The 18,635-nt window shown below is 45.5% G+C and overlaps 56 non-coding genes across 56 annotated transcripts; all 56 read left to right on the top strand.

Moving 5' to 3' along the window:
- Positions 1-30: 30 nt before the first annotated feature.
- Trnan-guu (transfer RNA asparagine (anticodon GUU)) lies at positions 31-104 on the top strand. The gene has a single exon. It is a non-coding gene; the product is annotated as a tRNA-Asn (tRNA).
- Positions 105-237: 133 nt separating this feature from the next.
- Trnan-guu (transfer RNA asparagine (anticodon GUU)) lies at positions 238-311 on the top strand. Its single transcript has one exon. It is a non-coding gene; the product is annotated as a tRNA-Asn (tRNA).
- A 129-nt stretch (positions 312-440) lies between these two features.
- Positions 441-514, top strand: Trnat-ggu (transfer RNA threonine (anticodon GGU)). The gene has a single exon. It is a non-coding gene; the product is annotated as a tRNA-Thr (tRNA).
- A 534-nt stretch (positions 515-1,048) lies between these two features.
- On the top strand, positions 1,049-1,122 carry Trnan-guu (transfer RNA asparagine (anticodon GUU)). Its single transcript has one exon. It is a non-coding gene; the product is annotated as a tRNA-Asn (tRNA).
- Positions 1,123-1,660: 538 nt separating this feature from the next.
- Trnan-guu (transfer RNA asparagine (anticodon GUU)) lies at positions 1,661-1,734 on the top strand. The gene has a single exon. It is a non-coding gene; the product is annotated as a tRNA-Asn (tRNA).
- A 537-nt stretch (positions 1,735-2,271) lies between these two features.
- Trnan-guu (transfer RNA asparagine (anticodon GUU)) lies at positions 2,272-2,345 on the top strand. The gene has a single exon. It is a non-coding gene; the product is annotated as a tRNA-Asn (tRNA).
- Positions 2,346-2,477: 132 nt separating this feature from the next.
- Trnan-guu (transfer RNA asparagine (anticodon GUU)) lies at positions 2,478-2,551 on the top strand. The gene has a single exon. It is a non-coding gene; the product is annotated as a tRNA-Asn (tRNA).
- Positions 2,552-2,680: 129 nt separating this feature from the next.
- Trnan-guu (transfer RNA asparagine (anticodon GUU)) lies at positions 2,681-2,754 on the top strand. The gene has a single exon. It is a non-coding gene; the product is annotated as a tRNA-Asn (tRNA).
- Positions 2,755-2,886: 132 nt separating this feature from the next.
- Trnan-guu (transfer RNA asparagine (anticodon GUU)) lies at positions 2,887-2,960 on the top strand. The gene has a single exon. It is a non-coding gene; the product is annotated as a tRNA-Asn (tRNA).
- A 335-nt stretch (positions 2,961-3,295) lies between these two features.
- Positions 3,296-3,369, top strand: Trnan-guu (transfer RNA asparagine (anticodon GUU)). Its single transcript has one exon. It is a non-coding gene; the product is annotated as a tRNA-Asn (tRNA).
- Positions 3,370-3,501: 132 nt separating this feature from the next.
- On the top strand, positions 3,502-3,575 carry Trnan-guu (transfer RNA asparagine (anticodon GUU)). The gene has a single exon. It is a non-coding gene; the product is annotated as a tRNA-Asn (tRNA).
- A 132-nt stretch (positions 3,576-3,707) lies between these two features.
- Trnan-guu (transfer RNA asparagine (anticodon GUU)) lies at positions 3,708-3,781 on the top strand. Its single transcript has one exon. It is a non-coding gene; the product is annotated as a tRNA-Asn (tRNA).
- Positions 3,782-4,315: 534 nt separating this feature from the next.
- Trnan-guu (transfer RNA asparagine (anticodon GUU)) lies at positions 4,316-4,389 on the top strand. Its single transcript has one exon. It is a non-coding gene; the product is annotated as a tRNA-Asn (tRNA).
- Positions 4,390-4,926: 537 nt separating this feature from the next.
- Positions 4,927-5,000, top strand: Trnan-guu (transfer RNA asparagine (anticodon GUU)). Its single transcript has one exon. It is a non-coding gene; the product is annotated as a tRNA-Asn (tRNA).
- A 132-nt stretch (positions 5,001-5,132) lies between these two features.
- On the top strand, positions 5,133-5,206 carry Trnan-guu (transfer RNA asparagine (anticodon GUU)). Its single transcript has one exon. It is a non-coding gene; the product is annotated as a tRNA-Asn (tRNA).
- Positions 5,207-5,743: 537 nt separating this feature from the next.
- On the top strand, positions 5,744-5,817 carry Trnan-guu (transfer RNA asparagine (anticodon GUU)). Its single transcript has one exon. It is a non-coding gene; the product is annotated as a tRNA-Asn (tRNA).
- A 130-nt stretch (positions 5,818-5,947) lies between these two features.
- On the top strand, positions 5,948-6,021 carry Trnan-guu (transfer RNA asparagine (anticodon GUU)). The gene has a single exon. It is a non-coding gene; the product is annotated as a tRNA-Asn (tRNA).
- Positions 6,022-6,156: 135 nt separating this feature from the next.
- On the top strand, positions 6,157-6,230 carry Trnan-guu (transfer RNA asparagine (anticodon GUU)). Its single transcript has one exon. It is a non-coding gene; the product is annotated as a tRNA-Asn (tRNA).
- A 128-nt stretch (positions 6,231-6,358) lies between these two features.
- Trnan-guu (transfer RNA asparagine (anticodon GUU)) lies at positions 6,359-6,432 on the top strand. The gene has a single exon. It is a non-coding gene; the product is annotated as a tRNA-Asn (tRNA).
- Positions 6,433-6,764: 332 nt separating this feature from the next.
- Trnan-guu (transfer RNA asparagine (anticodon GUU)) lies at positions 6,765-6,838 on the top strand. The gene has a single exon. It is a non-coding gene; the product is annotated as a tRNA-Asn (tRNA).
- Positions 6,839-6,970: 132 nt separating this feature from the next.
- On the top strand, positions 6,971-7,044 carry Trnan-guu (transfer RNA asparagine (anticodon GUU)). Its single transcript has one exon. It is a non-coding gene; the product is annotated as a tRNA-Asn (tRNA).
- Positions 7,045-7,581: 537 nt separating this feature from the next.
- Trnan-guu (transfer RNA asparagine (anticodon GUU)) lies at positions 7,582-7,655 on the top strand. The gene has a single exon. It is a non-coding gene; the product is annotated as a tRNA-Asn (tRNA).
- A 132-nt stretch (positions 7,656-7,787) lies between these two features.
- Positions 7,788-7,861, top strand: Trnan-guu (transfer RNA asparagine (anticodon GUU)). The gene has a single exon. It is a non-coding gene; the product is annotated as a tRNA-Asn (tRNA).
- Positions 7,862-8,398: 537 nt separating this feature from the next.
- Trnan-guu (transfer RNA asparagine (anticodon GUU)) lies at positions 8,399-8,472 on the top strand. Its single transcript has one exon. It is a non-coding gene; the product is annotated as a tRNA-Asn (tRNA).
- A 129-nt stretch (positions 8,473-8,601) lies between these two features.
- Positions 8,602-8,675, top strand: Trnan-guu (transfer RNA asparagine (anticodon GUU)). Its single transcript has one exon. It is a non-coding gene; the product is annotated as a tRNA-Asn (tRNA).
- A 134-nt stretch (positions 8,676-8,809) lies between these two features.
- Positions 8,810-8,883, top strand: Trnan-guu (transfer RNA asparagine (anticodon GUU)). Its single transcript has one exon. It is a non-coding gene; the product is annotated as a tRNA-Asn (tRNA).
- A 128-nt stretch (positions 8,884-9,011) lies between these two features.
- On the top strand, positions 9,012-9,085 carry Trnan-guu (transfer RNA asparagine (anticodon GUU)). Its single transcript has one exon. It is a non-coding gene; the product is annotated as a tRNA-Asn (tRNA).
- A 332-nt stretch (positions 9,086-9,417) lies between these two features.
- On the top strand, positions 9,418-9,491 carry Trnan-guu (transfer RNA asparagine (anticodon GUU)). Its single transcript has one exon. It is a non-coding gene; the product is annotated as a tRNA-Asn (tRNA).
- Positions 9,492-10,028: 537 nt separating this feature from the next.
- Positions 10,029-10,102, top strand: Trnan-guu (transfer RNA asparagine (anticodon GUU)). The gene has a single exon. It is a non-coding gene; the product is annotated as a tRNA-Asn (tRNA).
- Positions 10,103-10,234: 132 nt separating this feature from the next.
- Positions 10,235-10,308, top strand: Trnan-guu (transfer RNA asparagine (anticodon GUU)). Its single transcript has one exon. It is a non-coding gene; the product is annotated as a tRNA-Asn (tRNA).
- A 331-nt stretch (positions 10,309-10,639) lies between these two features.
- Trnan-guu (transfer RNA asparagine (anticodon GUU)) lies at positions 10,640-10,713 on the top strand. The gene has a single exon. It is a non-coding gene; the product is annotated as a tRNA-Asn (tRNA).
- A 136-nt stretch (positions 10,714-10,849) lies between these two features.
- Positions 10,850-10,923, top strand: Trnan-guu (transfer RNA asparagine (anticodon GUU)). Its single transcript has one exon. It is a non-coding gene; the product is annotated as a tRNA-Asn (tRNA).
- Positions 10,924-11,051: 128 nt separating this feature from the next.
- Trnan-guu (transfer RNA asparagine (anticodon GUU)) lies at positions 11,052-11,125 on the top strand. The gene has a single exon. It is a non-coding gene; the product is annotated as a tRNA-Asn (tRNA).
- A 129-nt stretch (positions 11,126-11,254) lies between these two features.
- On the top strand, positions 11,255-11,328 carry Trnan-guu (transfer RNA asparagine (anticodon GUU)). The gene has a single exon. It is a non-coding gene; the product is annotated as a tRNA-Asn (tRNA).
- A 129-nt stretch (positions 11,329-11,457) lies between these two features.
- Trnan-guu (transfer RNA asparagine (anticodon GUU)) lies at positions 11,458-11,531 on the top strand. The gene has a single exon. It is a non-coding gene; the product is annotated as a tRNA-Asn (tRNA).
- A 129-nt stretch (positions 11,532-11,660) lies between these two features.
- On the top strand, positions 11,661-11,734 carry Trnan-guu (transfer RNA asparagine (anticodon GUU)). Its single transcript has one exon. It is a non-coding gene; the product is annotated as a tRNA-Asn (tRNA).
- A 129-nt stretch (positions 11,735-11,863) lies between these two features.
- Positions 11,864-11,937, top strand: Trnan-guu (transfer RNA asparagine (anticodon GUU)). Its single transcript has one exon. It is a non-coding gene; the product is annotated as a tRNA-Asn (tRNA).
- Positions 11,938-12,066: 129 nt separating this feature from the next.
- On the top strand, positions 12,067-12,140 carry Trnan-guu (transfer RNA asparagine (anticodon GUU)). Its single transcript has one exon. It is a non-coding gene; the product is annotated as a tRNA-Asn (tRNA).
- A 533-nt stretch (positions 12,141-12,673) lies between these two features.
- Trnan-guu (transfer RNA asparagine (anticodon GUU)) lies at positions 12,674-12,747 on the top strand. Its single transcript has one exon. It is a non-coding gene; the product is annotated as a tRNA-Asn (tRNA).
- A 533-nt stretch (positions 12,748-13,280) lies between these two features.
- On the top strand, positions 13,281-13,354 carry Trnan-guu (transfer RNA asparagine (anticodon GUU)). The gene has a single exon. It is a non-coding gene; the product is annotated as a tRNA-Asn (tRNA).
- A 134-nt stretch (positions 13,355-13,488) lies between these two features.
- Trnan-guu (transfer RNA asparagine (anticodon GUU)) lies at positions 13,489-13,562 on the top strand. The gene has a single exon. It is a non-coding gene; the product is annotated as a tRNA-Asn (tRNA).
- Positions 13,563-13,690: 128 nt separating this feature from the next.
- On the top strand, positions 13,691-13,764 carry Trnan-guu (transfer RNA asparagine (anticodon GUU)). The gene has a single exon. It is a non-coding gene; the product is annotated as a tRNA-Asn (tRNA).
- Positions 13,765-13,893: 129 nt separating this feature from the next.
- Trnan-guu (transfer RNA asparagine (anticodon GUU)) lies at positions 13,894-13,967 on the top strand. The gene has a single exon. It is a non-coding gene; the product is annotated as a tRNA-Asn (tRNA).
- A 533-nt stretch (positions 13,968-14,500) lies between these two features.
- On the top strand, positions 14,501-14,574 carry Trnan-guu (transfer RNA asparagine (anticodon GUU)). Its single transcript has one exon. It is a non-coding gene; the product is annotated as a tRNA-Asn (tRNA).
- A 129-nt stretch (positions 14,575-14,703) lies between these two features.
- On the top strand, positions 14,704-14,777 carry Trnan-guu (transfer RNA asparagine (anticodon GUU)). Its single transcript has one exon. It is a non-coding gene; the product is annotated as a tRNA-Asn (tRNA).
- A 332-nt stretch (positions 14,778-15,109) lies between these two features.
- Trnan-guu (transfer RNA asparagine (anticodon GUU)) lies at positions 15,110-15,184 on the top strand. The gene has a single exon. It is a non-coding gene; the product is annotated as a tRNA-Asn (tRNA).
- A 132-nt stretch (positions 15,185-15,316) lies between these two features.
- Positions 15,317-15,390, top strand: Trnan-guu (transfer RNA asparagine (anticodon GUU)). The gene has a single exon. It is a non-coding gene; the product is annotated as a tRNA-Asn (tRNA).
- A 129-nt stretch (positions 15,391-15,519) lies between these two features.
- Trnan-guu (transfer RNA asparagine (anticodon GUU)) lies at positions 15,520-15,593 on the top strand. Its single transcript has one exon. It is a non-coding gene; the product is annotated as a tRNA-Asn (tRNA).
- Positions 15,594-16,317: 724 nt separating this feature from the next.
- On the top strand, positions 16,318-16,391 carry Trnan-guu (transfer RNA asparagine (anticodon GUU)). Its single transcript has one exon. It is a non-coding gene; the product is annotated as a tRNA-Asn (tRNA).
- A 332-nt stretch (positions 16,392-16,723) lies between these two features.
- On the top strand, positions 16,724-16,797 carry Trnan-guu (transfer RNA asparagine (anticodon GUU)). The gene has a single exon. It is a non-coding gene; the product is annotated as a tRNA-Asn (tRNA).
- A 129-nt stretch (positions 16,798-16,926) lies between these two features.
- On the top strand, positions 16,927-17,000 carry Trnan-guu (transfer RNA asparagine (anticodon GUU)). Its single transcript has one exon. It is a non-coding gene; the product is annotated as a tRNA-Asn (tRNA).
- Positions 17,001-17,129: 129 nt separating this feature from the next.
- Trnan-guu (transfer RNA asparagine (anticodon GUU)) lies at positions 17,130-17,203 on the top strand. The gene has a single exon. It is a non-coding gene; the product is annotated as a tRNA-Asn (tRNA).
- Positions 17,204-17,332: 129 nt separating this feature from the next.
- On the top strand, positions 17,333-17,406 carry Trnan-guu (transfer RNA asparagine (anticodon GUU)). Its single transcript has one exon. It is a non-coding gene; the product is annotated as a tRNA-Asn (tRNA).
- A 129-nt stretch (positions 17,407-17,535) lies between these two features.
- On the top strand, positions 17,536-17,609 carry Trnan-guu (transfer RNA asparagine (anticodon GUU)). The gene has a single exon. It is a non-coding gene; the product is annotated as a tRNA-Asn (tRNA).
- A 723-nt stretch (positions 17,610-18,332) lies between these two features.
- Trnan-guu (transfer RNA asparagine (anticodon GUU)) lies at positions 18,333-18,406 on the top strand. The gene has a single exon. It is a non-coding gene; the product is annotated as a tRNA-Asn (tRNA).
- A 128-nt stretch (positions 18,407-18,534) lies between these two features.
- Trnan-guu (transfer RNA asparagine (anticodon GUU)) lies at positions 18,535-18,608 on the top strand. The gene has a single exon. It is a non-coding gene; the product is annotated as a tRNA-Asn (tRNA).
- The last annotated feature ends 27 nt before the right edge of the window (positions 18,609-18,635 follow it).

The raw sequence follows: 18,635 nt of genomic DNA, 5'->3' as shown, positions 1-18,635 counted from the left end.
AAGACGAATGAAAAGCAATGCGTCACAGCAGCCTCCGTGGCGCAATCGGCTAGCGCGTTCGGCTGTTAACCGAAAGGTTGGTGGTTCGAGCCCACCCGGGGGCGAATTTTTTTTTTGAAAGGATTAAAAATATGTGCTGCTGAAGAACTCTTCACAGTACATATGTAGTTTCCGATTTATTTACTGAAGTCTCTTTCGTCCTCTTTGGAGACGAATGAAAAACTATGCATCACAGGAGCCTCCGTGGCGCAATCGGCTAGCGCGTTCGGCTGTTAAGCGAAAGGTTGGTGGTTCGAGCCCACCCGGGGGTGAGATTATTTTAGAAAGGATTAAAAATATGTGTTGCTGAAGAAATATTCACAGCAGATGTGTAGTTTCCGATTTTACTTACGTCTCTTTCTTCCTCTTTGGAGACAAATGAAAAACCATGCATCACAGGAGCCTCCGTGGCGCAATCGGCTAGCGCGTTCGGCTGGTAACCGAAAGGTTGGTGGTTCGAGCCCACCCGGGGGCGAGTTTATTTTAGAAAGAATTAAATTATGTGCTGCTGAAGAAATCTTCACAGCAGATGTCTGGTTTCCGATTTTTCATTCGTCTCTTTCTTCCTCTTTGGAGACGAATGAAAAAATATGCATCAGAGGAGCATCCGTGGCGCAATTGTCAAGCGCGTACGGCTGTTAACCGAAAGGTTGGTGGTTCGAGCCCACGCGGGGGCGAGTTTATTTTAGAAAGGAATTAAAATATAGGCTGCTGAAGAAATCTTCACAGCAGATGTGTTGTTTCCGATTTTACTTACGTCTCTTTCTTCCTCTTTGGAGACGATTGAAAAACAATGCATCACAGGAGCCTCCGTGGCGAGATCGGCTAGCGCGTTCGGCTGTTAACCGAAAGGATGGTGGTTCGAGCCCACGCGGGGGCGAGTTTATTTTAGAAAGAATTAAAAATATGTGCTGCTGAAGAAATCTTCACAGCAGATGTGTTGTTTCCGATTTTACTTACGTCTCTTTCTTCCTCTTTGGAGACGAATGAAAAACAATGCATCACAATAGCCTCCGTGGCGCAATCGGCTAGCGCGTTCGGCTGTTAACCGAAAGGTTGGTGCTTCAAGCCCACCCGGGGGCGAATTTTTTTTAGAAAGGATTAAAAATATGTGCTGCTGAAGAAATCTTCACAATACATATGTAGTTTCCTATTTATTTACTGAAGTCTCTTTCTTCCTCTTTAGAGACGAATGAAAAACTATGCATCACAGGAGCCTCCGTGGCGCAATCGGCTAGCGCATTCGGCTGTTAAGCGAAAGGTTGGTGGTTCGAGCCCACCCGGGGTTGAGATTATTTTAGAAAGGATTAAAAATATGTGCTGCTGAAGAAATCTTCACAGCAGATGTGTTGTTTCCGATTTTACTTACGTCTCTTTCTTCCTCTTTGGAGACGAATGAAAAATAATGCATCACAGGAGCCTCCGTGTCGCAATCGGCTATCTAGTTCGGCTGTTAAGCGAAAGGTTGGTGGTTCGAGCCCACGCGGGGGCGAGTTTATTTTAGAAAGAATTAAAAATATGTGCTGCTGAAGAAATCTTCACAGCAGATGTGTTGTTTCCGATTTTACTTACGTCTCTTTCTTCCTCTTTGGAGACGAATGAAAAACAATGCATCACAGGAGCCTCCGTGGCGCAATCGGCTAGCGCGTTCGGCTGTTAACCGAAAGGTTGGTGGTTCGAGCCCACCCGGGAGCGAATTTTTTTTTGAAAGGATTAAAATTATGTGCTGCTGAAGAAATCTTCACAGTACATATGTAGTTTCCGATTTATTTACTGAAGTCTCTCTCTTCCTCTTTGGAGACGAATGAAAAACTATGCATCACAGGAGCCTCCATGGCGCAATCGGCTAGCGCGTTCGGCTGTTAAGCGAAAGGTTGGTGGTTCGAGCCCACCCGGGGGAGAGATTATTTTAGAAAGGATTAAAAATATGTGCTGCTGAAGAAATCTTCACAGCAGATGTGTTGTTTCCGATTTTACTTACGTCTCTTTCTTCCTCTTTGGAGACGAATGAAAAATAATGCATCACAGGAGCCTCCGTGTCGCAATCGGCTAGCGCGTTCGGCTGTTAACCGAAAGGTTGGTGGTTCGAGCCCACCCGGGCCGAATTTATTTTAGAAAGGATTAAAAATATGTGCTGCTGAAGAAATATTCACAGCAGATGTGTAGTTTCCGATTTTACTTACGTCTCTTTCTTCCTCTTTGAAGACGAATGAAAAGCAATGCATCACAGCAGCCTCCGTGGCGCAATCGGCTAGCGCGTTCGGCTGTTAACCGAAAGGTTGGTGGTTCGAGCCCACCTGGGGGCGAATTTTTTTTTGAAAGGATTAAAAATATGTGCTGCTGAAGAAATCTTCACAGTACATATGTAGTTTCCGATTTATTTACTGAAGTCTCTTTCTTCCTCTTTGGAGACGAATGAAAAACTATGCATCACAGGAGCCTCCGTGGCGCAATCGGCTAGCGCGTTCGGCTGTTAACCGAAAGGTTATTGGTTCGAGCCCACCCGGGGGCGAATTTATTTGAGAAAGGATTAAAAATATGTGCTGCTGAAGAAATATTCACAGCAGATGTGTAGTTTCCGATTTTACTTACGTCTCTTTCTTCCTCTTTGAAGACGAATGAAAAGCAATGCATCACAGCAGCCTCCGTGGCGCAATCGGCTAGCGCGTTCGGCTGTTAACCGAAAGGTTGGTGGTTCGAGCCCACCTGGGGGCGAATTTTTTTTTGAAAGGATTAAAAATATGTGCTGCTGAAGAAATCTTCACAGTACATATGTAGTTTCCGATTTATTTACTGAAGTCTCTTTCTTCCTCTTTGGAGACGAATGAAAAACTATGCATCACAGGAGCCTCCGTGGCGCAATCGGCTAGCGCGTTCGGCTGTTAACCGAAAGGTTGGTGGTTCGAGCCCACCCGGGGGCGAATTTTTTTTAGAAAGGATTAAAAATATGTGCTGCTGAAGAAATCTTCACAGTACATATGTAGTTGCCGATTTATTTACTGAAGTCTCTTTCTTCCTCTTTGGAGACGAATGAAAATCTATGCATCACAGGAGCCTCCGTGGCGCAATCGGCTAGCGCGGTCGGCTGTTAAGCGAAAGGTTGGTGGTACGAGCCCACCCGGGGGTGAGATTATTTTAGAAAGGATTAAAAATATGTGCCGCTGAAGAAATCTTCACAGCAGATGTGTTGTTTCCGATTTTACTTACGTCTCTTTCTTCCTCTTTGGAGACGAATGAAAAATAATGCGTCACAGGAGCCTCCGTGTCGCAATCGGCTAGCGCGTTCGGCTGTTAACCGAAAGGTTGGTGGTTCGAGCCCACCCGGGGGCGAATTTTTTTTCGAAAGGATTAAAAATATGTGCTGCTGAAGAAATCTTCACAGTACATATGTAGTTTCCGATTTATTTACTGAAGTCTCTTTCTTCCTCTTTGGAGACGAATGAAAAACTATGCATCACAGGAGCCTCCGTGGCGCAATCGGATAGCGCGTTCGGCTGTTAACCGAAAGGTTGGTGGTTCGAGCCCACCCGGGGGCGAATTTTTTTTTGAAAGGATTAAAAATATGTGCTGCTGAAGAAATCTTCACAGTACATATGTAGTTTCCGATTTATTTACTGAAGTCTCTTTCTTCCTCTTTGGAGACAAATGAAAAACTATGCATCACAGGAGCCTCCGTGGCGCAATCGGCTAGCGCGTTCGGCTGTTAACCGAAAGGTTGGTGGTTGGGGCCCACCCGGGGGCGAGTTTATTTTAGAAAGAATTAAATTATGTGCTGCTGAAGAAATCTTCACAGCAGATGTCTGGTTTCCGATTTTTCATTCGTCTCTTTCTTCCTCTTTGGAGACGAATGAAAAAATATGCATCAGAGGAGCCTCCGTGGCGCAATTGTCAAGCGCGTACGGCTGTTAACCGAAAGGTTGGTGGTTCGAGCCCACGCGGGGGCGATTTTATTTTAGAAAGGATTTAAAATATAGGCTGCTGAAGAAATCTTCACAGCAGATGTGTTGTTTCCGATTTTACTTACGTCTCTTTCTTCCTCTTTGGAGACGATTGAAAAACAATGCATCACAGGAGCCTCCGTGGCGAGATCGGCTAGCGCGTTCGGCTGTTAACCGAAAGGATGGTGGTTCGAGCCCACGCGGGGGCGAGTTTATTTTAGAAAGAATTAAAAATATGTGCTGCTGAAGAAATCTTCACAGCAGATGTGTTGTTTCCGATTTTACTTACGTATCTTTCTTCCTCTTTGGAGACGAATGAAAAACAATGCATCACAGGAGCCTCCGTGGCGCAATCGGCTAGCGCGTTCGGCTGTTAACCGAAAGGTGGGTGCTTCAAGCCCACCCGGGGGCGAATTTTTTTTAGAAAGGATTAAAAATATGTGCTGCTGAAGAAATCTTCACAATACATATGTAGTTTCCGATTTATTTACTGAAGTCTCTTTCTTCCTCTTTGGAGACGAATGAAAAACTATGCATCACAGGAGCCTCCGTGGCGCAATCGGCTAGCGCATTCGGCTGTTAAGCGAAAGGTTGGTGGTTCGAGCCCACCCGGGGTTGAGATTATTTTAGAAAGGATTAAAAATATGTGCTGCTGAAGAAATCTTCACAGCAGATGTGTTGTTTCCGATTTTACTTACGTCTCTTTCTTCCTCTTTGGAGACGAATGAAAAATAATGCATCACAGGAGCCTCCGTGTCGCAATCGGCTAGCGCGTTCGGCTGTTAACCGAAAGGTTGGTGGTTCGAGCCCACCCGGGCCGAATTTATTTTAGAAAGGATTAAAAATATGTGCTGCTGAAGAAATATTCACAGCAGATGTGTAGTTTCCGATTTTACTTACGTCTCTTTCTTCCTCTTTGAAGACGAATGAAAAGCAATGCATCACAGCAGCCTCCGTGGCGCAATCGGCTAGCGCGTTCGGCTGTTAACCGAAAGGTTGGTGGTTCGAGCCCACCTGGGGGCGAATTTTTTTTTGAAAGGATTAAAAATATGTGCTGCTGAAGAAATCTTCACAGTACATATGTAGTTTCCGATTTATTTACTGAAGTCTCTTTCTTCCTCTTTGGAGACGAATGAAAAACTATGCATCACAGGAGCCTCCGTGGCGCAATCGGCTAGCGCGTTCGGCTGTTAACCGAAAGGTTGGTGGTTCGAGCCCACCCGGGGGCGAATTTTTTTTAGAAAGGATTAAAAATATGTGCTGCTGAAGAAATCTTCACAGTACATATGTAGTTGCCGATTTATTTACTGAAGTCTCTTTCTTCCTCTTTGGAGACGAATGAAAAACTATGCATCACAGGAGCCTCCGTGGCGCAATCGGCTAGCGCGGTCGGCTGTTAAGCGAAAGGTTGGTGGTACGAGCCCACCCGGGGGTGAGATTATTTTAGAAAGGATTAAAAATATGTGCTGCTGAAGAAATCTTTACAGCAGATGTGTTGTTTCCGATTTTACTTACGTCTCTTTCTTCCTCTTTGGAGACGAATGAAAAATAATGCATCACAGGAGCCTCCGTGTCGCAATCGGCTAGCGCGTTCGGCTGTTAACCGAAAGGTTGGTGGTTCGAGCCCACCCGGGCCGAATTTATTTTAGAAAGGATTAAAAATATGTGCTGCTGAAGAAATATTCACAGCAGATGTGTAGTTTCCGATTTTACTTACGTCTCTTTCTTCCTCTTTGAAGACGAATGAAAAGCAATGCATCACAGCAGCCTCCGTGGCGCAATCGGCTAGCGCGTTCGGCTGTTAACCGAAAGGTTGGTGGTTCGAGCCCACCCGGGGGCGAATTTTTTTTTTGAAAGGATTAAAAATATGTGCTGCTGAAGAAATCTTCACAGTACATATGTAGTTTCCGATTTTACTTACGTCTCTTTCTTCCTCTTTGAAGACGAATGAAAAGCAATGCATCACAGCAGCCTCCGTGGCGCAATCGGCTAGCGCGTTCGGCTGTTAACCGAAAGGTTGGTGGTTCGAGCCCACCCGGGGGCGAATTTTTTTTTTTTGAAAGGATTAAAAATATGTGCTGCTGAAGAAATCTTCACAGTACATATGTAGTTTCCGATTTATTTACTGAAGTCTCTTTCTTCCTCTTTGGAGACGAATGAAAAACTATGCATCACAGGAGCCTCCGTGGCGTAATCGGCTAGCGCGTTCGGCTGTTAACCGAAAGGTTGGTGGTTCGAGCCCACCCGGGGGCGAGTTTATTTCAGAAAGAATTAATTTATGTGCTGCTGAAGAAATCTTCACAGCAGATGTCTGGTTTCCGATTTTACATTCGTCTCTTTCTTCCTCTTTGGAGACGAATGAAAAACAATGCATCAGAGGAGCCTCCGTGGTGCAATTGGCAAGCGCGTTCGGCTGTTAACCGAAAGGTTGGTGGTTCGAGCCCACGCGGGGGCGAGTTTATTTTAGAAAGGATTAAAAATATGTGCTGCTGAAGAAATCTTCACAGCAGATGTGTTTTTTCCGATTTTACTTACGTCTCTTTTTTCCTCTTTGGAGACGAATGAAAAACAATGCATCACAGGAGCCTCCGTGGCGCAATTGTCAAGCGCGTACGGCTGTTAACCGAAAGGTTGGTGGTTCGAGCCCACGCGGGGGCGAGTTTATTTTAGAAAGGATTTAAAATATGTGCTGCTGAAGAAATAATCACAGCAGATGTGTAGTTTCCGATTTTACTTACGTCTCTTTCTTCCTCTTTGAAGACGAATGAAAAGCAATGCGTCACAGCAGCCTCCGTGGCGCAATCGGCTAGCGCGTTCGGCTGTTAACCGAAAGGTTGGTGGTTCGAGCCCACCCGGGGGCGAATTTTTTTTTGAAAGGATTAAAAATATGTGCTGCTGAAGAAATCTTCACAGTACATATGTAGTTTCCGATTTATTTACTGAAGTCTCTTTCTTCCTCTTTGGAGACGAATGAAAAACTATGCATCACAGGAGCCTCCGTGGCGCAATCGGCTAGCGCGTTCGGCTGTTAACCGAAAGGTTGGTGGTTCGAGCCCACCCGGGAGCGAATTTTTTTTTGAAAGGATTAAAATTATGTGCTGCTGAAGAAATCTTCACAGTTCATATGTAGTTTCCGATTTATTTACTGAAGTCCCTCTCTTCCTCTTTGGAGACGAATGAAAAACTATGCATCACAGGAGCCTCCATGGCGCAATCGGCTAGCGCGTTCGGCTGTTAAGCGAAAGGTTGGTGGTTCGAGCCCACCCGGGGGTGAGATTATTTTAGAAAGGATTAAAAATATGTGCTGCTGAAGAAATCTTCACAGCAGATGTGTTGTTTCCGATTTTACTTACGTCTCTTTCTTCCTCTTTGGAGACGAATGAAAAATAATGCATCACAGGAGCCTCCGTGTCGCAATCGGCTAGCGCGTTCGGCTGTTAACCGAAAGGTTGGTGGTTCGAGCCCACCCGGGCCGAATTTATTTTAGAAAGGATTAAAAATATGTGCTGCTGAAGAAATATTCACAGCAGATGTGTAGTTTCCGATTTTACTTACGTCTCTTTCTTCCTCTTTGAAGACGAATGAAAAGCAATGCATCACAGCAGCCTCCGTGGCGCAATCGGCTAGCGCGTTCGGCTGTTAACCGAAAGGTTGGTGGCTCGAGCCCACCTGGGGGCGAATTTTTTTTTGAAAGGATTAAAAATATGTGCTGCTGAAGAAATCTTCACAGTACATATGTAGTTTCCGATTTATTTACTGAAGTCTCTTTCTTCCTCTTTGGAGACGAATGAAAAACTATGCATCACAGGAGCCTCCGTGGCGCAATCGGCTAGCGCGTTCGGCTGTTAACCGAAAGGTTGGTGGTTCGAGCCCACCCGGGGGCGAATTTTTTTTAGAAAGGATTAAAAATATGTGCTGCTGAAGAAATCTTCACAGTACATATGTAGTTGCCGATTTATTTACTGAAGTCTCTTTCTTCCTCTTTGGAGACGAATGAAAAACTATGCATCACAGGAGCCTCCGTGGCGCAATCGGCTAGCGCGGTCGGCTGTTAAGCGAAAGGTTGGTGGTACGAGCCCACCCGGGGGTGAGATTATTTTAGAAAGGATTAAAAATATGTGCTGCTGAAGAAATCTTTACAGCAGATGTGTTGTTTCCGATTTTACTTACGTCTCTTTCTTCCTCTTTGGAGACGAATGAAAAATAATGCATCACAGGAGCCTCCGTGTCGCAATCGGCTAGCGCGTTCGGCTGTTAACCGAAAGGTTGGTGGTTCGAGCCCACCCGGGCCGAATTTATTTTAGAAAGGATTAAAAATATGTGCTGCTGAAGAAATATTCACAGCAGATGTGTAGTTTCCGATTTTACTTACGTCTCTTTCTTCCTCTTTGAAGACGAATGAAAAGCAATGCATCACAGCAGCCTCCGTGGCGCAATCGGCTAGCGCGTTCGGCTGTTAACCGAAAGGTTGGTGGTTCGAGCCCACCCGGGGGCGAATTTTTTTTTGAAAGGATTAAAAATATGTGCTGCTGAAGAAATCTTCACAGTACATATGTAGTTTCCGATTTTACTTACGTCTCTTTCTTCCTCTTTGAAGACGAATGAAAAGCAATGCATCACAGCAGCCTCCGTGGCGCAATCGGCTAGCGCGTTCGGCTGTTAACCGAAAGGTTGGTGGTTCGAGCCCACCCGGGGGCGAATTTTTTTTTTTGAAAGGATTAAAAATATGTGCTGCTGAAGAAATCTTCACAGTACATATGTAGTTTCCGATTTATTTACTGAAGTCTCTTTCTTCCTCTTTGGAGACGAATGAAAAACTATGCATCACAGGAGCCTCCGTGGCGTAATCGGCTAGCGCGTTCGGCTGTTAACCGAAAGGTTGGTGGTTCGAGCCCACCCGGGGGCGAGTTTATTTCAGAAAGAATTAATTTATGTGCTGCTGAAGAAATCTTCACAGCAGATGTCTGGTTTCCGATTTTACATTCGTCTCTTTCTTCCTCTTTGGAGACGAATGAAAAACAATGCATCAGAGGAGCCTCCGTGGTGCAATTGGCAAGCGCGTTCGGCTGTTAACCGAAAGGTTGGTGGTTCGAGCCCACGCGGGGGCGAGTTTATTTTAGAAAGGATTAAATATATGTGCTGCTGAAGAAATCTTCACAGCAGATGTGTTTTTTCCGATTTTACTTACGTCTCTTTTTTCCTCTTTGGAGACGAATGAAAAACAAAGCATCACAGGAGCCTCCGTGGCGCAATTGTCAAGCGCGTACGGCTGTTAACCGAAAGGTTGGTGGTTCGAGCCCACGCGGGGGCGAGTTTATTTTAGAAAGGATTTAAAATATGTGCTGCTGAAGAAATCTTCACAGCAGATGTGTTGTTTCCGATTTTACTTACGTCTCTTTCTTCCTCTTTGGAGACGAATGAAAAACTATGCATCACAGGAGCCTCCGTGGCGCAATCGGCTAGCGCGTTCGGCTGTTAACCGAAAGGTTGGTGGTTCGAGCCCACCCGGGGGCGAATTTTTTTTAGAAAGGATTAAAAATATGTGCTGCTGAAGAAATCTTCACAGTACATATGTAGTTGCCGATTTATTTACTGAAGTCTCTTTCTTCCTCTTTGGAGACGAATGAAAAACTATGCATCACAGGAGCCTCCGTAACGCAATCGGCTAGCGCGGTCGGCTGTTAAGCGAAAGGTTGGTGGTACGAGCCCACCCGGGGGTGAGATTATTTTAGAAAGGATTAAAAATATGTGCCGCTGAAGAAATCTTGACAGCAGATGTGTTGTTTCCGATTTTACTTACGTCTCTTTCTTCCTCTTTGGAGACGAATGAAAAATAATGCGTCACAGGAGCCTCCGTGTCGCAATCGGCTAGCGCGTTCGGCTGTTAACCGAAAGGTTGGTGGTTCGAGCCCACCCGGGCCGAATTTATTTTAGAAAGGATTAAAAATATGTGCTGCTGAAGAAATATTCACAGCAGATGTGTAGTTTCCGATTTTACTTACGTCTCTTTCTTCCTCTTTTAAGACGAATGAAAAGCAATGCATCACAGCAGCCTCCGTGGCGCAATCGGCTAGCGAGTTCGGCTGTTAACCGAAAGGTTGGTGGTTCGAGCCCACCCGGGGGCGAATTTTTTTTTGAAAGGATTAAAAATATGTGCTGCTGAAGAAATCTTCACAGTACATATGTAGTTTCCGATTTATTTACTGAAGTCTCTTTCTTCCTCTTTGGAGACGAATGAAAAACTATGCATCACAGGAGCCTCCGTGGCGCAATCGGCTAGCGCGTTCGGCTGTTAAGCGAAAGGTTGGTGGTTCGAGCCCACCCGGGGGTGAGATTATTTTAGAAAGGATTAAAAATATGTGCTGCTGAAGAAATCTTTACAGCAGATGTGTTGTTTCCGATTTTACTTACGTCTCTTTCTTCCTCTTTGGAGACGAATGAAAAATAATGCATCACAGGAGCCTCCGTGTCGCAATCGGCTAGCGCGTTCGGCTGTTAACCGAAAGGTTGGTGGTTCGAGCCCACCCGGGCCGAATTTATTTTAGAAAGGATTAAAAATATGTGCTGCTGAAGAAATATTCACAGCAGATGTGTAGTTTCCGATTTTACTTACGTCTCTTTCTTCCTCTTTGAAGACGAATGAAAAGCAATGCATCACAGCAGCCTCCGTGGCGCAATCGGCTAGCGCGTTCGGCTGTTAACCGAAAGGTTGGTGGTTCGAGCCCACCCGGGGGCGAATTTTTTTTTTTTTGAAAGGATTAAAAATATGTGCTGCTGAAGAAATCTTCACAGTACATATGTAGTTTCCGATTTATTTACTGAAGTCTCTTTCTTCCTCTTTGGAGACGAATGAAAAACTATGCATCACAGGAGCCTCCGTGGCGTAATCGGCTAGCGCGTTCGGCTGTTAACCGAAAGGTTGGTGGTTCGAGCCCACCCGGGGGCGAGTTTATTTCAGAAAGAATTAATTTATGTGCTGCTGAAGAAATCTTCACAGCAGATGTCTGGTTTCCGATTTTACATTCGTCTCTTTCTTCCTCTTTGGAGACGAATGAAAAACAATGCATCAGAGGAGCCTCCGTGGTGCAATTGGCAAGCGCGTTCGGCTGTTAACCGAAAGGTTGGTGGTTCGAGCCCACGCGGGGGCGAGTTTATTTTAGAAAGGATTAAAAATATGTGCTGCTGAAGAAATCTTCACAGCAGATGTGTTTTTTCCGATTTTACTTACGTCTCTTTTTTCCTCTTTGGAGACGAATGAAAAACAATGCATCACAGGAGCCTCCGTGGCGTGATCGGCTAGCGCGTTCGGCTGTTAACCGAAAGGTTGGTGGTTCGAGCCCACGCGGGGGCGAGTTTATTTTAGAAAGGATTTAAAATATGTGCTGCTGAAGAAATCTTCACAGCAGATGTGTTGTTTCCGATTTTACTTACCTCTCTTTCTTCCTCTTTGGAGACGAATGAAAAACAATGCATCACAGGAGCCTCCGTGGCGCAATCGGCTAGCGCGTTCGGCTGTTAACCGAGAGGTTGGTGATTCGAGCCCACCCGGGGGCGAGTTTATTTTAGAAAGGATTAAAAATATGTGCTGCTGTAGAAATCTTCACAGCAGATGTGCTGTTTCCGATTTTACTTACGTCTCTTTCTTAATCTTTGAAGACGAATGAAAAACAATGCATCACAGCAGCCTCCGTGGCGCAATCGGCTAGCGCGTTCGGCTGTTAACCGAAAGCTTGGTGGTTCGAGCCCACCCGGGGGCGAGTTTATTTTAGAAAGAATTAAAAATATGTGCTGCTGAAGAAATCTTCACAGCAGATGTGTTGTTTCCGATTTTACTTACGTCTCTTTCTTCCTGTTTGGAGACGAATGAAAAACAATGCACCACAGGAGCCTCCGTGGCGCAATCGGCTAGCGCGTTCGGCTGTTAATCGAAAGGTTGGTGGTTCGAGCCCACCAGGGGGCGAATTTATTTAAGAAAGGATTAAAAATATGTGCTGCTGAAGAACTCTTCAAAGCAGATCTGTAGTTTCCGATTTTACTTACGTCTCTTTCTTCCTCTTTGGAGACGAATGAAAAACAATGCATCACAGGAGCCTCCGTGGCGCAATCGGCTAGCGCGTTCGGCTGTTAACCGAAAGGTTGGTGGTTCGAGCCCACCCGGGGGCGAGTTTATTTTAGAAAGAATTAATTTATGTGCTGCTGAAGAAATCTACACAGCAGATGTCTGGTTTCCGATTTTACATTCGTCTCTTTCTTCCTCTTTGGAGACGAATGAAAAACAATGCATCAGAGGAGCCTCCGTTGCGCAATTGGCAAGCCCGTTGGGCTGTTAACTGAAAGGTTGGTGGTTCGAGCCCACCCGGGGGCGAGTTTATTTTAGAAAGTATAAAAAATATGTGCTGCTGAAGAAATCTTCACAGAAGATGTGTTGTTTCCGATTTTACTTACGTCTCTTTCTTCCTCTTTGGAGACGAAGGAAAAAGTATCCATCACAGGAGCCTCCGTGGCGCAATCGGCTAGCGCGTTCGGCTGTTAACCGAAAGGTTGGTGTTTCGAGCCCACCACGGGCGAGTTTATTTTAGAAAGGATTAAAAATATGTGCTGCTGAAGAAATCTTCAGAGCAGATGTGTTGTTTCCGATTTTACTTACGTCTCTTTCTTCCTCTTTGGAGACGAATGAAAAACAATGCCGCACAGGAGCCTCCGTGGCGCAATCGGCTAGCGCGTTCGGCTGTTAACCGAAAGGTTGGTGGTTCGTGCCCACCCGGGGGCGAGTTTATTTTAGAAAGAATTAATTTATGTGCTGCTGAAGAAATCTACACAGCAGATGTCTGGTTTCCGATTTTACATTCGTCTCTTTCTTCCTCTTTGGAGACGAATGAAAAACAATGCCGCACAGGAGCCTCCGTGGCGCAATCGGCTAGCGCGGTCGGCTGTTAAGCGAAAGGTTGGTGGTACGAGCCCACCCGGGGGTGAGGTTATTTTAGAAAGGATTAAAAATATGTGCTGCTGAAGAAATCTTCACAGCAGATGTGTTGTTTCCGATTTTACTTACGTCTCTTTCTTCCTCTTTGGAGACGAATGAAAAATAATGCATCACAGGAGCCTCCGTGTCGCAATCGGCTAGCGCGTTCGGCTGTTAACCGAAAGGTTGGTGGTTCGAGCCCACCCGGGCCGAATTTATTTTAGAAAGGATTAAAAATATGTGCTGCTGAAGAAATATTCACAGCAGATGTGTAGTTTCCGATTTTACTTACGTCCCTTTCTTCCTCTTTGAAGACGAATGAAAAGCAATGCATCATAGCAGCCTCCGTGGCGCAATCGGCAAGCGCGTTCGGCTGTTAACCGAAAGGTTGGTGGTTCGAGCCCACCCGGGGGCGAATTTTTTTTTTTGAAAGGATTAAAAATATGTGCTGCTGAAGAAATCTTCACAGTACATATGTAGTTTCCGATTTATTTACTGAAGTCTCTTTCTTCCTCTTTGGAGACGAATGAAAAACTATGCATCACAGGAGCCTCCGTGGCGTAATCGGCTAGCGCGTTCGGCTGTTAACCGAAAGGTTGGTGGTTCGAGCCCACCCGGGGGCGAGTTTATTTTAGAAAGAATTAATTTATGTGCTGCTGAAGAAATCTTCACAGCAGATGTCTGGTTTCCGATTTTACATTCGTCTCTTTCTTCCTCTTTGGAGACGAATGAAAAACAATGCATCAGAGGAGCCTCCGTGGTGCAATTGGCAAGCGCGTTCGGCTGTTAACCGAAAGGTTGGTGGTTCGAGCCCACCCGGGGGCGAGTTTATTTTAGAAAGAATTAAAAATATGTGCTGCTGAAGAAATCTTCACAGCAGATGTGTTGTTTCCGATTTTACTTACGTCTCTTTCTTCCTGTTTGGAGACGAATGAAAAACAATGCACCACAGGAGGCTCCGTGGCGCAATCGGCTAGCGCGTTCGGCTGTTAACCGAAAGGTTGGTGGTTCGAGCCCACCCGGGGGCGAGTTTATTTTAGAAAGAATTAATTTATGTGCTGCTGAAGAAATCTACACAGCAGATGTCTGGTTTCCGATTTTACATTCTTCTCTTTCTTCCTCTTTGGAGACGAATGAAAAACAATGCATCAGAGGAGTCTCCGTTGCGCAATTGGCAAGCCCGTTCGGCTGTTAACTGAAAGGTTGGTGGTTCGAGCCCACCCGGGGGCGAGTTTATTTTAGAAAGTATAAAAAATATGTGCTGCTGAAGAAATCTTCACAGAAGATGTGTTGTTTCCGATTTTACTTACGTCTCTTTCTTCCTCTTTGGAGACGAAGGAAAAAGTATCCATCACAGGAGCCTCCGTGGCGCAATCGGCTAGCGCGTTCGGCTGTTAACCGAAAGGTTGGTGGTTCGAGCCCACCACGGGCGAGTTTATTTTAAAAAGGATTAAAAATATGTGCTGCTGAAGAAATCTTCAAAGCAGATGTGTAGTTTCCGATTTTACTTACCTCTCTGTCTTCCTCTTTGGAGACGAATGAAAAACAATGCATCACAGGAGCCTCCGTGGCGCAATCGGCTAGCGCGTTCGGCTGTTAACCGAGAGGTTGGTGATTCGAGCCCACCCGGGGGCGAGTTTATTTTAGAAAGGATTAAAAATATGTGCTGCTGTAGAAATCTTCACAGCAGATGTGCTGTTTCCGATTTTACTTACGTCTCTTTCTTAATCTTTGAAGACGAATGAAAAACAATGCATCACAGCAGCCTCCGTGGCGCAATCGGCTAGCGCGTTCGGCTGTTAACCGAAAGCTTGGTGGTTCGAGCCCACCAGGGGGCGAATTTTTTTTAGAAAGGATTAAAAATATGTGCTGCTGAAGAACTCTTCAAAGCAGATCTGTAGTTTCCGATTTTACTTACGTCTCTTTCTTCCTCTTTGGAGACGAATGAAAAACAATGCATCACAGGAGCCTCCGTGGCGAGATCGGCTAGCGTGTTCGGCTGTTAACCGAAAGGTTGGTGGTGCGAGCCCACCCGGGGGCGAGTTTATTTTAGAAAGGATTAAAAATATGTGCTGCTGAAGAAATCTTCACAGCAGATATCTGGTTTCCTATTTTACATTCGTCTCTTTCTTCCTCTTTGGAGACGAATGAAAAACAATGCCGCACAGGAGCCTCAGTGGCGCAATCGGCTAGCGCGTTCGGCTGTTAACCGAAAGGTTGGTGGTTCGAGCCCACCCGGGGGGCGAATTTATTTTAGAAAGGATTAAAAATATGTGCTGCTGAAGAAATCTTCACAGCACATGTGTTGTTTCCGATTTCTTTACTGAAGTCTCTTTCTTCCTCTTTGGAGACAAATGAAAAACTATGCATCACAGGAACCTCCGTGGCGCAATCGGCTAGCGCGTTCGGCTGTTAACCGAAAGGTTGGTGGTTCGAGCCCACCCGTGGGCGAGTTTATTTTAGAAAGGATTAAAAATATGTGCTGCTGAAGAAATCTTCACAGCAGATGTGTTGTTTCCGATTTTACTTACGTCTCTTTCTTCCTCTTTGGAGACGAATGAAAAACAATGCCGCACAGGAGCCTCCGTGGCGCAATCGGCTAGCGCGTTCGGCTGTTAACCGAAAGGTTGGTGGTTCGAGCCCACCCGGGGGCGAGTTTATTTTAGAAAGAATTAATTTATGTGCTGCTGAAGAAATCTACACAGCAGATGTCTGGTTTCCGATTTTACATTCGTCTCTTTCTTCCTCTTTGGAGACGAATGAAAAACAATGCATCAGAGGAGCCTCCGTTGCGCAATTGGCAAGCCCGTTCGGCTGTTAACTGAAAGGTTGGTGGTTCGAGCCCACCCGGGGGCGAGTTTATTTTAGAAAGTATAAAAAATATGTGCTGCTGAAGAAATCTTCACAGAAGATGTGTTGTTTCCAATTTTACTTACGTCTCTTTCTTCCTCTTTGGAGACGAATGAAAAACAATGCATCACAGGAGCCTCCGTGGCGCTTTCGGCTTTTAACCGAAAGGTTGGTGGTTCGAGCCCACCCGGGGGCGAGTTTATTTTAGAAAGAATTAAAAATATGTGCTGCTGAAGAAATCTTCACAGCAGATGTCTGGTTTCCGATTTTACTTACGTCTCTTTCTTCCTCTTTAGAGACGAATGAAAAACAATGCATCAGAGGAGCCTCCGTGGCGAGATCGGCTAGCGCGTTCGGCTGTTAACCGAATGGTTGGTTATTCGAGCCCACGCGGGGGCGAGGTTTTTTTAGAAGGAATTAAAAATATGTGCTTATGAAGAAATCTTCACAGCAGATGTGTTGTTTCCGATTTTACTTGCGTCTCTTTCTTCCACTTTGGAGACGAAGGAAAAAGTATCCATCAGAGGAGCCTCCGTGGCGCAATCGGCTAGCGCGTTCGGCTGTTAACCGAAAGGTTGGTGGTTCGAGCCCACCCGGGGGCGAATTTTTTTTAGAAAGGATTAAAAATATGTGCTGCTGAAGAACTCTTCAAAGCAGATCTGTAGTTTCCGATTTTACTTACGTCTCTTTCTTCCTCTTTGGAGACGAATGAAAAGCAATGCATCACAGGAGCCTCCGTGGCGAGATCAGCTAGCGTGTTCGGCTGTTAACCGAAAGGTTGGTGGTTCGAGCCCACCCGGGGGCGAGTTTATTTTAGAAAGGATTAAAAATATGTGCTGCTGAAGAAATCTTCACAGCAGATGTGTTGTTTCTGATTTTACTTGCGTCTCTTTCTTCCTCTTTGGAGACGAATGAAAAACAATGCCTCACAGGAGCCTCCATGGCGCAATCGGCTAGCGCGTTCGGCTGTTAACCGAAAGGTTGGTGGTTCGAGCCCACCCGGGGGCGAGGTTATTTTAGAAAGAATTAAAAATATGTGCTGCTGAAGTAATCTTCACAGCAGATATCTGGTTTCCGATTTTGCATTCGTCTCTTTCTTCCTCTTTGGAGACGAATGAAAAACATTGCATCAGAGGAGCCTCCGTGGCGCAATCGGCTAGCGCATTCGACTGTTAACCGAAAGGTTGGTGGTTCGAGCCCACCCGGGGGCGAGTTTATTTTAGAAAGGATTAAAAATATGTGCTTCTGAAGAAATCTTCACAGCAGATATCTGGTTTCCGATTTTACATTCGTCTCTTTCTTCCTCTTTGGAGACGAATGAAAAACAATGCATCACAGGAGCCTCCGTGGCGCAATCGGCTAGCGCGTTCGGCTGTTAACCGAAAGGTTGGTGGTTCGAGCCCACCCGGGGGCGAGTTTATTTTAGAAAGAATTAAAAATATGTGCTGCTGAAGAAATCTTCACAGCAGATGTGTTGTTTCTGATTTTACTTGCGTCTCTTTCTTCCTCTTTGGAGACGAATGAAAAACAATGCCTCACAGGAGCCTCCATGGCGCAATCGGCTGGCGCGTTCGGCTGTTAACCGAAAGGTTGGTGGTTCGAGCCCACCCGGGGGCGAGGTTATTTTAGAAAGAATTAAAAATATGTGCTGCTGAAGAAATCTTCACAGCAGATATCTGGTTTCCGATTTTACATTCGTCTCTTTCTTCCTCTTTGGAGACGAATGAAAAACATTGCATCAGAGGAGCCTCCGTGGCGCAATCGGCTAGCGCGTTCGGCTGTTAACCGAAAGGTTGGTGGTTCGAGCCCACCCGGGGTCGAGTTTATTTTAGAAAGAATTAATTTATGTGCTGCTGAAGAAATCTTCACAGCAGATGTCTGGTTTCCGATTTTACATTCGTCTCTTTCTTCCTCTTTGGAGACGAATGAAAAACAATGCATCACAGGAGCCTCCGTGGCGCGTTCGGCTTTTAACCGAAAGGTTGGTGGTTCGAGCCCACCCGGGGGCGAGTTTATTTTAGAAAGGATTAAAAATATGTGCTGCTGAAGAAATCTTCACAGCAGATGTGTTGTTTCCGATTTTACTTGCGTCTCTTTCTTCCACTTTGGAGACGAAGGAAAAAGTATCCATCACAGGAGCCTCCGTGGCGCAATCGGCTAGCGCGTTCGGCTGTTAACCGAAAGGTTGGTGGTTCGAGCCCACCACGGGCGAGTTTATTTTAGAAAGGATTAAAAATATGTGCTGCTGAAGAAATCTTCAAAGCAGACGTGTAGTTTCCGATTTTACTTACGTCTCTTTCTTCCTCTTTGGAGACGAATGAAAAACAATGCATCACAGGAGCCTCCGTTGCGCAATTGGCAAGCCCGTTCGGCTGTTAACCGAAATGTTGGTGGTTCGAGCCCACCCGGGGGCGAGTTTATTTTAGAAAGGATTAAAAATATGTGCTGCTGTAGAAATCTTCACAGCAGATGTGTTGTTTCCGATTTTACTTACGTCTCTTTCTTCCTCTTTGGAGACGAATGAAAAACAATGCACCACAGGTGCCTCCGTTGCGCAATCGGCTAGCGCGTTCGACTGTTAACCGAAAGGTTGGTGGTTCGAGCCCACCCGGGGGCGAGTTTATTTTAGAAAGAATTAATTTATGAGCTGCTGAAGAAATCTACACAGCAGATGTCTGGTTTCCGATTTTACATTCGTCTCTTTCTTCCTCTTTGGAGACGAATGAAAAACAATGCATCACAGGAGCCTCCGTGGCGCAATCGGCTAGCGCGTTCGGCTGTTAACCGAAAGGTTGGTGCTTCAAGCCCACCCGGGGGCGAATTTTTTTTAGAAAGGATTAAAAATA

Source organism: Argiope bruennichi, chromosome 10 (assembly GCF_947563725.1).
Source record: "Argiope bruennichi chromosome 10, qqArgBrue1.1, whole genome shotgun sequence".
Classification (NCBI taxonomy): domain Eukaryota; kingdom Metazoa; phylum Arthropoda; class Arachnida; order Araneae; family Araneidae; genus Argiope; species Argiope bruennichi.
This window is presented reverse-complemented; position numbering and strand designations above follow the sequence as displayed.